This window comes from Labeo rohita, chromosome 10, assembly GCF_022985175.1.
Source record: "Labeo rohita strain BAU-BD-2019 chromosome 10, IGBB_LRoh.1.0, whole genome shotgun sequence".
Taxonomy (NCBI): domain Eukaryota; kingdom Metazoa; phylum Chordata; class Actinopteri; order Cypriniformes; family Cyprinidae; genus Labeo; species Labeo rohita.
This window is the reverse complement of record NC_066878.1, coordinates 9685441-9700137: the sequence shown is the minus strand read 5'-3', so window position 1 is coordinate 9700137 and position 14697 is coordinate 9685441. Positions and strand designations below refer to the sequence as shown.

General features: G+C 37.4%; 1 protein-coding gene and 1 long non-coding RNA gene across 2 annotated transcripts in view; one reads left to right on the top strand and one right to left on the bottom strand.

Annotated features, from left to right (window-relative positions):
* The window catches only part of dchs1b (dachsous cadherin-related 1b), a 124364-nt gene extending 113378 nt beyond the window's left edge, over positions 1-10986 (bottom strand). The window contains exon 1 of the mRNA XM_051121776.1: positions 10572-10986. The gene's annotated coding sequence lies outside the window, so the exon portion shown is untranslated. The remainder of the gene's footprint in view (positions 1-10571) is intronic.
* LOC127172494 (uncharacterized) overlaps positions 1-14697 on the top strand; it is a 171160-nt gene that overhangs the window by 62613 nt on the left and 93850 nt on the right. The window lies entirely within an intron of this gene.

Genomic DNA, 14697 nt, shown 5'->3' with positions numbered 1-14697 from the left:
ACATGAATGTTTTCATTCATTGCAAAGATGTTCAACCAGGCTCCATCTAGTGGCTACAATGAGCCAATATGTTTGTGAAAGAGGTAAAAGGCCAAAAAAATGAAAAATAATACTTTTTACCTTTGTTCATCACAAATATTACCACTACACAGACATACGTCTACAGTCTGAACCAATTTTCCAGTGTACTGCTACTTCTGAGTGGTTTGGTGCCTCTAATGGTTGGCATTTACAAATAATTAACCTCACAAACACAGTTGACCGGCAGGGTTCCATGCTGTCTGTCCTAATCAACTATCTAAGACCTTTATGAACATGTGATACGGTCTTAGCCTGTCATGTGTAAAGGGCGACACTAACACACAAATCACATGTCCAAGGACATCCAATGTCATAAAGGACATAGAGTGATCTGAAAAACAAATCTCACACAATGTGGAGTCACACAGGTTGAGTCTAAATAAATTAAGAGATCATTAAGGACCCATATAAGACAAAACAAACAAAACAAAACAAAAAAAAAAAACATTTTTGTCTGGGGTTAAAGCCCCAAACCTGAGGTTCTAGGATCAGGAGACCCCCTATAGGTGTTTTTGTGAAGTGTGGTAGGCCCAATGTTGAGTCCAATGAAAGCAGCAAAGATTGTGGGGCACTTGGGGGCCACTTTGAGCCAATTTAAACAGATTCTGAGGTCATGGAGGCCCATGATGCATTGCCACACAATGTGTCTCAATCCTATATTTAACGGCTTATTAAAATACATAGCATAAAAAGGTTGTCGAGGGGGCCGCCGGAGCTGACGGTTTCTCCATCATGATCGCACAGAATAAACAGAGGCCAGACTGAGTGATTGACAGAGGCGTCTGAGGAAAACCTGTGGGGGGCCGGCTGTCTTATTCACCACACAGCGTTTCTGCATAGGCACTGAGGCGAAGCCCAGGGTTGTGTTGGACCACAGCAGATATGAGAATCTTCCTCAGAACATTGATAGCCTCTGCTGATACCCTTATTATTTTAGTTTGAAGCATTGAAACATTACAGCTGAGAAATTACATTAATGTTCAACTATGAAAATGAGGCAGAAACCATTATAGGGTAGGATAAATCAGTTAAAGAAACTTGGCTCTATTTGAGGGACGAATGAGAAAATCTTTCATCAGAAGCCATGCTTATGATGGGTCTGAAATGACTGAATACGGATGAGCAGTTGCCACAGTTTCCGCAGACTAAATGGGTATGGAATTCACTCCCGCTCAGTTTTCAGTATTTAGACAACCACAGTGCCAGACCTCCTTGGGCTTTCTGCTTTTAGCCATCCAGCTGTCGTCAAGAGCCCGGAGTTGGTTGGTTTAACGGTGAAGGTGGCAGGCGGGTCTTAGTAAAAGATCCTGACTGAATCAAGACTGGCTTAGCTGGTTTTTATGACAGTTGAGCTATGCTAAGTCTGAGGAAGCAGGTGACAGATGAGCAAAGAAGGATAATTTCAGTTGGATCATTTGTCTGAATCTAAATCTCAGTCACTGAGAATCCATTAACGAAAAAAATGCTAAGAATATTTGCAATGGCATTATACAGATGCTAATGCTTTATAATACTGCCACAAAGGCCATGTAATGTAATTTATTTTCAACAAAAACAATGCTTAATGCATATATATATATAATAAAGCAAATCCAGTTGAAAAACACTGACTGAGACAATTTCTGTGCTCTACCAAGGTATTAAACCACACTAGACTTGTAAAGCTCGATTCTCTACAAAGATTGCCATTCATATAGTACATTTGTAAACCCCTAAAGATATGAGGTCCAATAAAAACCCTTATCAGCGTGCTTTACCAGTGACTCACTCCTTGAGCTCGTGGTAGCCAACAAACGCTTTTTAGCTGTCATCTGTACCGCGTTTGAATAAAGGCCGAGATTACACTTCTGAGGGCAATTACTACTAATTTCTTCAGCGTGTAAAGACCCTCAGTGCACTTAAACAAAACAGCTTAAGACATCAAGAGCAAGTTCAAGCTTGAAACGCATGCCAACTCTAAATCTCTTATAGAGAATTTGCCCCTGGTTCATGGGAGGTTTACCAGCCCCAGTGCGTTATACAGGAAAAAGATAAAACCATCAGCTAACACGCTAACATGAGCTGAGGAAAGATCTCATGAGTAAAAACAACCTCCATCACCAGGTAAGTGAATGAAAAGTTTGTACGCCAGTTTGGACAACAATGACGTAATCCTGGTGTAATATAGCTTTCCGGACATTACTCTCCACACAGACACACACTAGTTTGGTTTTTACGGTCTCTCTGTGGCACAGGTTTAATAGGATATGAGGTTTCCTGAGAAAGTAACTGGAAATATGGAGTTTGTCACTGGGGCAAAAAAGCTAGGACGAAATCATTCCAAATTTCCTTCCCCAATCAGAGGCAAGTCCAGAAATAACAAAGTTTGGGCTAAAGCAGTGACCCCAAAAGTTCACGTGAGACATTTCTCATGCTAGACACCCCAGACACACAGGTTCCCCTCTACACTCTTAAAAATAAAGGTGCTTCACGATGCCATAGAAGAACCTTTTTTGTCTAAATGGTTCCATAAAGAAGCTTTAACATCTGAAGAACCTTTCTGTTTCACAAAAGGTTCTTTGTGGCGAAAAAGGGTTCTTAAGATTAAAAGGTAAGAACAAGATGGTTCTTTAAAGAACCTTTGGTTCATTGTCTTCTTTGTGAAGAACCTTTTAAAGCACCTTTATTTTTAAGAATGTAAGCTGGTGAAAGCTATGCATGTTTCTTACCTAGTTTTCACTATTATATTATTTATACTATTACGTATGCAAAATTACATTACAGTGCCCCATTATACCATCTGCAAAGTTTTAAAGCCAAAACAGCATGATAGATAAAGTTGTTAACTCCCAAAATGAAGAATTGATTCTGTAACACATCTGAATAATTCGCACATATGTTCTACATAGGCAAACAACTTGAACTGCTCATCAAAAAACATTTTACTGATGACTGCTTCTCTAATCGCAGTTCAAAATGGGATTCACAAAATGCTTGCTCTTGAAAGATGGCTCAGTACCTAGTTTATTTGGACCAGCTGACTCCACTTAATCACAGCCTGTAAGTATGATAAATAATAGATGTTTATATTTTCTATCAAGTGTTAAAAAAATGGGCATATCACTTCCGGCATGTGGTATATGCAGTAGACCAATCACAACAGACTGGGCCAGCTGACCAATCAGAGCAGAGTAGGCGAAAGGAGGGATTTAGGGAAACTGAATCTTTGAATTGCTTTGAACGAATCATTTGAGAATCGCTGGAAAATGAGGTGATATTAAATGCATATTTTAAGAAAACTAAAGCCTTTTTTGGACCTTACATGCTTGTCCCTGAACCACAAAATCAGTCGTAAGTAGCACAGGTATATTTAATAGCCAACAATACATTGCATGGGTCAGAATTATCAATTTTCATTTATGCCAAAAAAGGATATTAAGTAAAGATCATGTTCCATGAACATATTTTGTAAATTTCCTACCATAAATATCTTACATATTTCAATATTTTAATATTTTTCAATATTTTAAATTTTCTTGCACCCTCAGATTCCAGACTTTCAAATATTTGTATCTCGGCCAAATATTGTCCTATTCTATAAACGATACATCAGTGGAAAGCTCATTTATTCAGCTTTCAGATGATGTATAAATCTCAGTTTCCAAAAAATGAACCATATGACTGGTTTTGTGCTTCGGGGTCACATATTTGGAACCTTAAAATGGCATAATAGGGGCACTTAATTTTAAGATTATTTTGCCATTACCTTTTAGGCACACTGTGTGCTCTAAGAAAGAGAAAGCTACAGTGAAAAAACTAAACAACCTGCGGTCTCCTGTTATGATCTGGGTCGGGTGTACAGCATGCTCTTTCTTCAGGAATGAGATGTAACAGGAAAAGAGAGTCGGTGAGAGAGACAAGATCTCTGAATTATTAATAAGCAGTGACGCACTGTTTAACAAATGTTGAACACTGAGATGCCACATCTCAGATTCCCACATCTCCCAGGTTACAGTACACTGTGCCACTATACACACTAAACTGGGTATTAGTCCCCTTGGGATAAAAAACTGAAGTCATCTGCTTCAGACTCGAAGATTCTAAAGAATAAATATTCTGTATTTGGATTGAATATTTTAATACGAGATTAAATGGCATATTAAAAATGTGTAAATTTCACAAGAAATTACGTGACCAATACAAACTACCAAATGTTTTTACTTCTCAGACGTTAATGGGGTTGTTAATGCTAAATGTATAAAACACATGCTTGTCTAATATAGAATTACAGAGGGGTCTACGCCCAAAGCTACCAAGCTGCAGTACCTTTCTATTAAGGAAAAGGAACTGTGCCTCAGTAGAAACGTACACTAACTTGTCCAAACTCGGACCTTATCTACAAGCATGCATGTTTCCAGTCCATTTGATGGTGCTGATGCTTGAGAACAACTACCATTACGGGCCATGAAAGGTAAAACACACAGCACAAAGCCACAGTGCCACCATGCTGAAGTTTGCTACTCTGAATAAATACGTTGTCAAGAGCTTTTAGACATAGAGCTAGCACTCAACACTCCATTGGAGCATCTCAACGTAGCGCTCAATGGTATTAATATTGAGTGAATGAGCAGCTCAGATGAAAGTAGAGTGAAGCACTCAGAGATCTGACTTTGAATGCATCTCACTAGACTGGCTTATTAAGTCAAGCTTAATAGGTATTTAAATATAAAACAGAAACACAAACACAAACAAAGACGGCTGTAGCAATTCAGTAACTACTTACAGTAAAGGGTATATGGTAACCTCACTAAAGAGGAGTAGATCACCTGGTCAAAAGACTAAGTAAGAACATGCTTCATAGATGGAAAAAAGAAACCTTTCCCAAGAGAAAAGCTGCAATCTGGAGCACTTAGATATAATGTCTTGGCTGTAACCAAAGTGCCAGGGAGCCAATTCCAAAATCTAACAATAGAGACGGTTAGGTAAGCTAATTAAAAACAGAACATTTTGCAGACGTAAAGTGTATTTAGAGTATTTGTTACCTATCTTGGAGTGTAAGAGAGGTTAGGATTGCATGAAAAGTCTTGTTTTTATAATATCTGCCCAGGCCCAGGCTCATTATAGCAACATTTCTGCAAAATGATATCATTTTGCTTACGTTGTACATTTCAAGACACTTAAAGTGAAATGTTCAGTGAGTATGTTAAAAGCATGTTCAGTTTTATCCAAAACAGATGAGCATGAATCTTGCAAGGTTTGCTTTTAAGTTGGTTGTTGTACACATAGTGGCAGTTTGAAAATGAAAGGTCCAGTGAGTGGTGATAAAAGGTTAATGTACTATGATGTTTGAAAATAATGTATCATCTACATTTGTGTTAACAAAAACAAATGCAGTTTAGTATTTTGAACTTTTACTGTGACTCATTTCAAAGAGTCACATCTCAAGTGCAATGCTTTACTAGGTGGGCTACCAAGCAAGTTTACTACATCAGAAAAGCCAAACAAATAGAGCTGGTTATGTGATGCAAACATCAAAATGTATTAGCTTACAAATCATGTGCTAAGATACACTGCAAAAAATGATTTTGCGAAACTTTTTACAAGAAAATATTATTTTTAACATATTTTTGAAAAATGAATTACAATATTTCAGTGTAAACCAACTAAGTGGTTTTGAATATTGTGCAACTGTGTGAAAATAGTCTTTATTCGTGACCCTGGACCACAAAACCAATCGTAAGTAGTATAGCCAAAAATACATTGTATTGGGTCAAAAGATTTTTCTTTTATGCCAAAAATTATTAGGATATGAAGTAAAGATCGTGTTCCATTAAATATTTTGTAAATTTCCCAGCGTAAATATATCAAAACTTAATTTTTGATTAGTAATATGCATTGCAAGAACTTCATTTGGACAACTTTAATAGCGATTTTCTCAGTATTTAGATTTTTTGCACCCTTACGTTCCAGATTTTCAAATAGTTGTATCTCAGCCAAATATTGTCCTATCCTAACAAACCATATGACTTATTTTGTGGTCCAGGGGCACATTTATTGATTATCTGCACCCATAATCAAAATTTGTGTAAAAAGGGGTGAAAAAATTGCCATTGTACTGCCTCCAATGTTCATTTCAGCTGAAAACTACTGTGAATTGCACAGAAAAGTACACTTATGGAGTTTTGCAAAATTATATGTAGAGGCACATACTTCCAACAAGCCTGGGTTGAATATCTGTCATCCATTCAAAGCAGGGAGGAGTAGGAATCGGCCTGTGGCACATCCAAGCATAACGTCAGAAAATAAATGTGTTTTTTGGTAAGATTTAGCTGGTGTATGAAATCACACACAATCTGTTTCCTCCAAAGAACAGTTCTGAAATGATTATAAAGCTTCAATTAAAAGCATAAGGAAAAAGAAATGGATATACACCCTTGAGATCTCACATCTAGACAGGGAAATCACTCAGCAAATGGTCTATTTCTCTCCTTCCCGACTGCGGTGTTTGCAGGAAACAGATTAATCGTGGTTTCCCCAGACCAACAATAAGTTCAGACCTTACTTCTAATCGTAGAGTTTCAATGTCTGCGACAAAAAAGGGGTGGCAAATGCACAATCATATTAAATAGCAATCATTGAAAGAAATACAAAGTACCTAAGCTGCAGTAATGATCCTTAAGCAATGTGTGAGAGAGAGGTTTCAAATCCCCCTCCTACTGAAACACACACCCTATTCTCTTGGCTTATTCTAATTAAATCAAACAGCTCCTCTCCCACCCCCCCCATGTGTTGCCTCTGATCGGTTTCCAAGTGTTGATGGGCAACAGTATGAACAGACTCCCCCTCACTGAGTAAGTCTTTCTTTTACTGCCTTATAACGTGCGTCTCACGCTGAGGCCGCACATGTGCCCTGCGCTTCTGACATCAGCTAAGATCTGATGGAGGAAAAGAGGTTCCAGAGCAGCCAACATCACTTTTGTATTGTAGTTAGTACTGATAATATTATAATATGAAGATATTAGAGCAATACACTAGATCAGTTTTTGAATATATGTGGAGATAAGTTACTTTTGTTCAGGCAGTGTTGGCTTACAACTTTCAAGAGAGGGGAATCACAGATGTCACATCAATCAAAATATGAACTAAAATATATTGTGTATGCCTGCAATGTTGCTCTCAAAATTTGCTTCTCAAACTGCCACTAAAGAAATACAACACTCCCTGGACTTATTTACAAATACTGTTTACAAAAAACACGCTTATAAATGTCAAATTAAAAATGTTACTATTCACAACACACCCCCACTGTCTAATGAATGTAGGCTCTCTGTGTGAAGCGATGTTTTTAATTACAAGCACTGTCAGTCGTGTGGATCACAGATTGTCGCAAAGCTCCGCCCATTCAAAAGACTGTCCAATCATCATAACGCACAAAACAATGATTGACAGGCTATGTCCAATGAACAGATGTTTCTTCCAATGCAAATAGCTCTCCTGAAAGCACAGCGTTTGAGTGGAACTAACAATGACGCTTTAGAACATAATGTCTAATGAACATTGATCTTTGCTCTTTTTAAAATCCACAGTGCAGATCTCTGATCTCTAGACTGACATGAAGAGCACTTCAACAGTGCCTGTGCGTCCGTTAAATCCTACACCAGAGGGACCACAAACAGCGTGACAATAGAGTGACTGCACTTACGTCAGTTACCCGAATGAGCGGTCATATTGGCGATACTCCGACGGTTAATGTTCTACTAAATACGTTGTTTTGCTAATTTAAACTTGAACCTTTAATAAAAACTTGTGTGGAAGCTGCTAAATCAGATAGAGAAGGACTTGTGGATATGTACGAGCAGTATTCATTAAGATATTAGTCTAATATTTCACCTACCTGACCGGAAATGATAAAAACAAACACGGATGTTGTCAAGATTCTTGCCCTGGAAATCCTGGTTCAGTTTGGCCAAACACAAACGCCTTTTGTTCCTCAGACAGTTTTTTCTCAGACAGACTCTTTTCCTTGATTTCTATAGTAAGTTACTCCAAATGTTTTTATTTTCACGATCCGACTGATTAGTACAGCCCAAAACATGACAATAATTGACCATTTTCATCAGACATAATCAGCAAAATATGCAAGTTTCCTTTGGTCCAGAGGCACTGTTTACATTTAGCACCGCCAATATGGCCAATTGATGACGCGATGTGAAAACACTCTATACTGTATGATTTGAACTTTCATTCGTCAAATTTTAAAATATGTAAATTATTTAAGCAATAATATTTAAGTTAATATAGAGTAACTTACATTTTAGTCACAGTACTTCTTGTTATTATGTTTATTTTTGTTCCGCCAAATCAGCATTTACTGCCCTGGTGAAAAAACCAGCATATGCTGGTTGGTATGTTTTGATGCTGGAATGCTGGTTAGGTAAGTTTTGATGCTGGTTTAAGCTGGTCCTTTGCTGGTTTATGCTGGTCCTTAGCTGGTTTAAGCTGGTCCTTTGCTGATTTTTGCTGGTCATGTTGCTGGTCAAGAACCAGCATGAACCAGCAAAGGACCAGCTTAAACCAGCATCAATCCCTCCATAACCAGCATTCCAGCATCAAAACATTCCTACCAGCATATGCTGGTTTTTTTCACCAGGGATGTTGCGCGTCTGTGAGAAACACACATCGTATTTGTGGCCCAATGAATCGGTGTTTTTAACGAATCGGTTCAGTGAATGATTCATAGACTCACTCATAAAAATCGCTTTCTGCCACCTACAGGCCTAAGGATATAACCTCCAGAGAGGGTCACTGAAAAATCAACAGCACTAATGCATTTAGCCAACATAATACAGCCTGTCTGGAACAAACAGACAATGATGCAAACAGTGAAAAAGACCTAGATCTGTATTCTCTTTCATCACTCTTGGACCGCTGCTCGACTAATCAAATTCGGAAGACCGCGACTGACTGTATAAACAAAGAAAAAATTCCGCGTTTTTGATTACATTTTAAAGTAAGTGGACTTAACGCAGTGCAGTCTTGAAGCAAGCAGAGTCCCAAGTTGATGGTTGTTGTCCATGCATTCACATGCAGATGTATAATGCTGTCATAAATTACACATCTGCAGTCACAGCATCCACTTCTCTCTACTTGTGGAGTGCGCACAACCCCTCAATGCCACTTCTGTCAGTTCCACCACCGTTACATGCCTTTCACACATGAGTGCGTAAACTGCTCGCTTCTCTTTTAACTGCACGCTCATGATACTTAATTACAGCCTGTGTAGTTGGAAAGAGGGACCTAAATAATAGGCATGCCGTGATGCAGTGAGGTGCTTGCAGTTACACGTTGCGTGCAGGCACATACTATATAAGCGTCCGGTAGCCGCAGTCGCCGATGAAAGAGCTCGAGCAAAAAATGGTAATCCTGCAAAAACTCCAACATATGTCTCTTGTTAAAAAAGGGAGTCTGTTTTCGAAAGAACGCACGCATCGCCGCTCAAGAAGAAACCGATCTCCGCTCGTCCATTTACTGAGAACGGTTCAGTTTACGTGCGAGGAATAGTAGCAATCCCACTCGGTCCTCCTTCTTTTGGGAAGATGTGACTCTGTAGGATGCAGGACCGTATACTGATGGAGTGAAGGTTGGAAACGATTAAACACGCTTATAAATGCATTAAACATCTTTGGAGGTGGATTTTACCACCTCTTGAACTATTTGCAAGGGATTTTAGGAAGTTATTCTAACGCTAATTCAAGATTTAACATTTATTTATTTAATATGTTGATGTTTAATAAATTAAGAAATATTTAAATTAGGGCTAGTTTTGTTGATTTACCGATTAATGATTTCTGTTCTGTTAATGAAAAGTTGTTTTAAAAATGTTACTGAGGTTTTTTTTGTGGAGAAGACTATGTAAAAACAGTGTACATGTTTAATGATCTAGACCAAATCAGTAAACTTATATAAAACGAGTTGTGGATTCATGTCCTGTTCAGGCGGTGGTTGTGGGTTCTTACTGTAACTCTTAACATTTACAGTAGCCTAGTACCCCACAATCAATACACCTGATCAGAATGAATTCACAACTCGTTAATTAACTAAATTTACTGGTTTGGTTTAGCTTCTTACGTTCTTTCTAAATGTGATATCTTATGAATTGCGTGTCGGTCCATTTAGGAAACGTTGTTTTGAGTGGATTTAACGCATCCACACAGAAAGCTGCTTTAACCAGCTGACATGAAATACGCGAATAGAACATAAGCTAGTCACTTCATCAGGGTATAAAACCCTATAAAAAGAGAATGAATGAAACAGCTCGTCCACTTTTGCATACACAAAGAAGCGCTTGGTTATGCTTGCACATAAATGTAAATATAAGTAAATTGATCAACAACCCACATGTCGCTAAAATCATGCAGCGTTCGTGAGTAAACGCTAAAGGTGTCAGAAATTGTGTTAAGCAGATTGTCTTGAGTCATAGTGAACGATAGGATAACGACATTGATTCTTACATTCATCTGAACGAGCTTCGCCGCTGTCTGTGAGCATCCGTTGTTTCACTCAAATCCAATTTGTATGCAGATGTATCCAGCCCGTTCCCAGTCGCAAACGGATCGTTTTTAGTTTAAGGTTAATACACCAGCATTAAATCCATGGGAAAGAGATTGAATTGTCATGCAGATACTCCTTGCTTTTCACCGGCAAATAGTAGCCTAGCCCTCAGGTGTGAGCGGGTCCGCATTCACTATTCCATTCACCAAACGGGATCAGAATATCTCACGATCTCCTTAGTGTCTTGATAGTAAGGCGCACCTCCGTATAACGGTCACCTCAGCATCCAATGCTGCATGGACTGGACGCTGTGTGGATACACCGCACCTCCGCGAGTGAAATCCGACACCCACATCAGGCCCGGCCTCTCCTAATTTGGGTTGCTAATATATTCGACACGTGGGGAGCGGTACAAAAGGGGGAGCAGAGGAAAAAAGAGGAGGACTGAGGAAAAGACTAGACTTGTTCCTGTAGACTGTAGTGCCACCATGCTCTACCTTGGAGAAGTGGTTTGAAGACAAAGAACCGGATTCAAGACAATTTTCCAATGTGTAGTTTAATGGTGTATGTAACTTGTGTGTGTGTGTGTGTGTGTGTGTGTATATATATAAATGAAATGAAATGAAATTTATAAAATGTATATAATACATAAAAAAAATGTTATATAATAATTAGCTATATGATTATACGATGTGTATTTACGGTGTGTATTGTAACACGATTCTTGTGTATGTGTGTGGCCCTGCACCATAAAACCAGTCATAAGTCAATTTTTTTTAAGTCAAACTTTTTTAAGCTTTCCATTTATGTATTAGGATTGGACAATATTTGGCCGAGATACAACTATTTGAAAATCTGTAATCTGAGGGTAAATATATATATATATAAAATCGCCTTTAAAGTTGTCTACTGTATGCATGAATTGTAACATGGTTTTATGAAATAATTTCAGTATAAATAAATACAATAAAATTGTATTTTTCTATATACATGAATTCATCTATACATTAATTCAACTAAATACATATATATATATATATATATACATACACACACACACACATAAATATATATATATATATATATATATTATTTAAAATTAAATACATTTACATTTTTAGCACCATATTGATTGCATTGTGCTATAAAACAAAAACAATAAAATTGAGTAAATTATGCATATTATATTAAATATATAAAATATAATAATATATATAATAAATATATATGTGTGTGTGTGTGTGTGTGTGTGTTTGTTTGTTTCATTGATTTCTTTTTTCTTTTTTGAAGGAACAGCTAAATGTGTTTAGTGTACACAATAAGGCCATTTTAATATTATTTTAATACAATTACTGAAGTACTGGATGTATTTTAGATGAATATTAAATATAATAAGTTTAATGTTCAATAAAATTTATTTTAATTTTAGTTATTTAATAATTAAGTTGGTTTTTTATGCATTTTTTTAAAATCTTTTTTTTTATAAAGGAACAGCTAAACACATTTAGTGTAAATAAGAAAGGGCAATTTAATAATATTAATGAAGGTGCTAAATGACATCCAGTATCTGTAATATGAGAAAAAAAAAAAAAAAAAAAAAAAAAAGGAAAATATTTCAGGTTTGGGCCTGTGGGGGTACAAAAAAAGGGTTGTGAAGATTCCAGCTTTTTTATCAGAATAATGTGAATGCCTACAATTAATATATGTTTTAGATTTAGAATAACATTTCACGTTATTTAATGTCTGTGAGTGGACATCAACAAATGTCTACCAGACCTTTCTAGACGTTATTTGTAGTCTAGGGAGTGTGGGCGTACACCCCGCAGACCGATGGAGTCTAAGTGCACAGCAGCACCAGGAGAATCAGTATGACAGCAAGGTCATTTATCAACCTGGGTTTCAGGTCAACCCCCTCCAACTGCACCCAAGCGTTAAGTAGGGAGAAGGGTTGCCGCCTGAATACAAAACCTGCAAAGGAAAACGCAATCTTTCCATGTTAAACAACTCAAACCTTTAAATACAAAAGCTACAATTTGCGTTGTTATCCATGAGCCTTTTTGTAAATACCACATTCATTGTTCTCCATTAGGGTTAGAATCAGAATATTATGCATAAATATTTAAATCCTTCATAAACCTTGAAGTGAAATCAAGCATTCAATCATCCGTGCATATGCAAATTTCTTTGCAGTGCCATTCTGTTGTAAAACGACTTCACCGCAGAACTCACGATACACGCTCCTAAGTGTTAGCAGATGGTGACGTTGCGTTTCTCGTGTGCGAGCGTTTGGGGAGAGGCTCCCCACAAGGTTTCGGATTTATTCCCAGAGAAGCTTTAGAGGTGGAGGACACACTTGGCTTCCGTTCATAACCTTCAGATATCAACCTCTGATTTTACATCTAGATGCAATCACATTTAGCCAATGGAGGCCCATGCGTAAAATAAACTTAATTTAAAAGAGTTAAACGTACTTATGTTGCTTTTGAAGTTTTTCCATTGCTGATTTCCCATTGCTGTTGATATCTTTAGAAGAAATGGGAAACAGGTACCAGAGGGCTCTGCTCAAGTCATCCTAAACTTTGAGCTGAATGAACTGGCTATGGTGAGTCCAATCACTGTGAGGTCATTCAGTCACGGCTCATTTAGAGTTAATAAGGGTTTCTGTCTAAGGTGCCAGCGTCATTCACATAGGGTGAGTTTGGCTGTCCTAACAGACTTTTCACTGGCTTGGACAGAGCCATTTTTAGTCTGGACATTTATACATTTTACACAGGAATACAGTATGTTTTTAAGGAAATATTTACTCAAACTCTAAATAAATTCTCCATTCTGTTATCTGTCAGTCAGCATTACCCTTAAAGCCAAAAACTCTGGTCCAGCTCTAGTTCACACTTTCTTTCCTAAAACTCAAAGGATAAGGTCATTCTTCATAATGTTATAGGAGAGGAAATGTCTTTTTTCACAATGTCATAGCAGCCTGTGTAGTTATATTGTAAAGTTGACAGAGTTTGGACTATAGAGACAATCAGAGTCCATTATGTTGAACTGGAGCCGGAGTGTAAGTTTATTTTTTGCGTGGCAAAATATAGCAAACTCAAGGCGTCTGCTGTAGCCTCACCACACACATGTAATCATTTACTTCTCATAATCTATTAATGGTTTTATTATGCACATTTAGAGCATTTCAGAATCTTTGGGATTTCACCAGCTTTTGACAAGTTCAGTAAATTCACAATGACAGTTGTTTTTCATCAAATCCTTCAAGATTTATTTCAACCCGACGTCATGAAAATTTTATCCCTATCTGTCAGGAAGGAAATCAGGAAAACATTTGTGTCTTATCTGTCAACTCGAATAGACTTGGCTAATAAAATCATCCCTAATTGAAAAACAGATGAGTTGTGATGATGGCTTTCCAGCTTTTTGTAGATGTGTGTGAGAATATGTATTTATATCAAATATAAAGCAGTGAACTCTTCTTTGGTGTTGTTTTCTCTCTTACTGCTTACAGTTTAGGAGAGTTGATGTAATTAGGGCTGGGTTGTGTTTTTAAAGGAAAAGTCTACCTCCGAAACAAAGATTCACATATAATGTACTCACCCAATTCTCATCCAAGATGTTCATCCAGGAAAACATTTCAGCATTTTTCTTCATATAATGGACAGATATGGTGCCCCGATTTTGAACTTCTAAAATGCAGTTTAAATGCAGCTTCAAATGATCCCAAATGGTTGTAAACGATCACAGCCAAGGAAAAAGGGTCTTATCTAGCGAAACAATCGGTTATGTTCATTAAAAAAATACAATTTAAATACTTTTTATTCTCAAATGCTCATCTTGCCTTGCTCTCGTTAAACTCTGTGTATTCTGTCACAAGACAGTTAGGGTATGTCATAAAACTCCAATCGTATTTTCTCCCTCAACTTCAAAAATCATTTCAAAATCATCCTACATCACTGCAGAAGTACCGACCCAGTCTTTGCAAAGTGAACACGCAAAGAAGATCAAGCACCCTTAACAAAAAAGGTAAAACAGGACGATTTCGAAGTTGAGGGAGAACATGAGATGGGACTAACTGTCATGAAC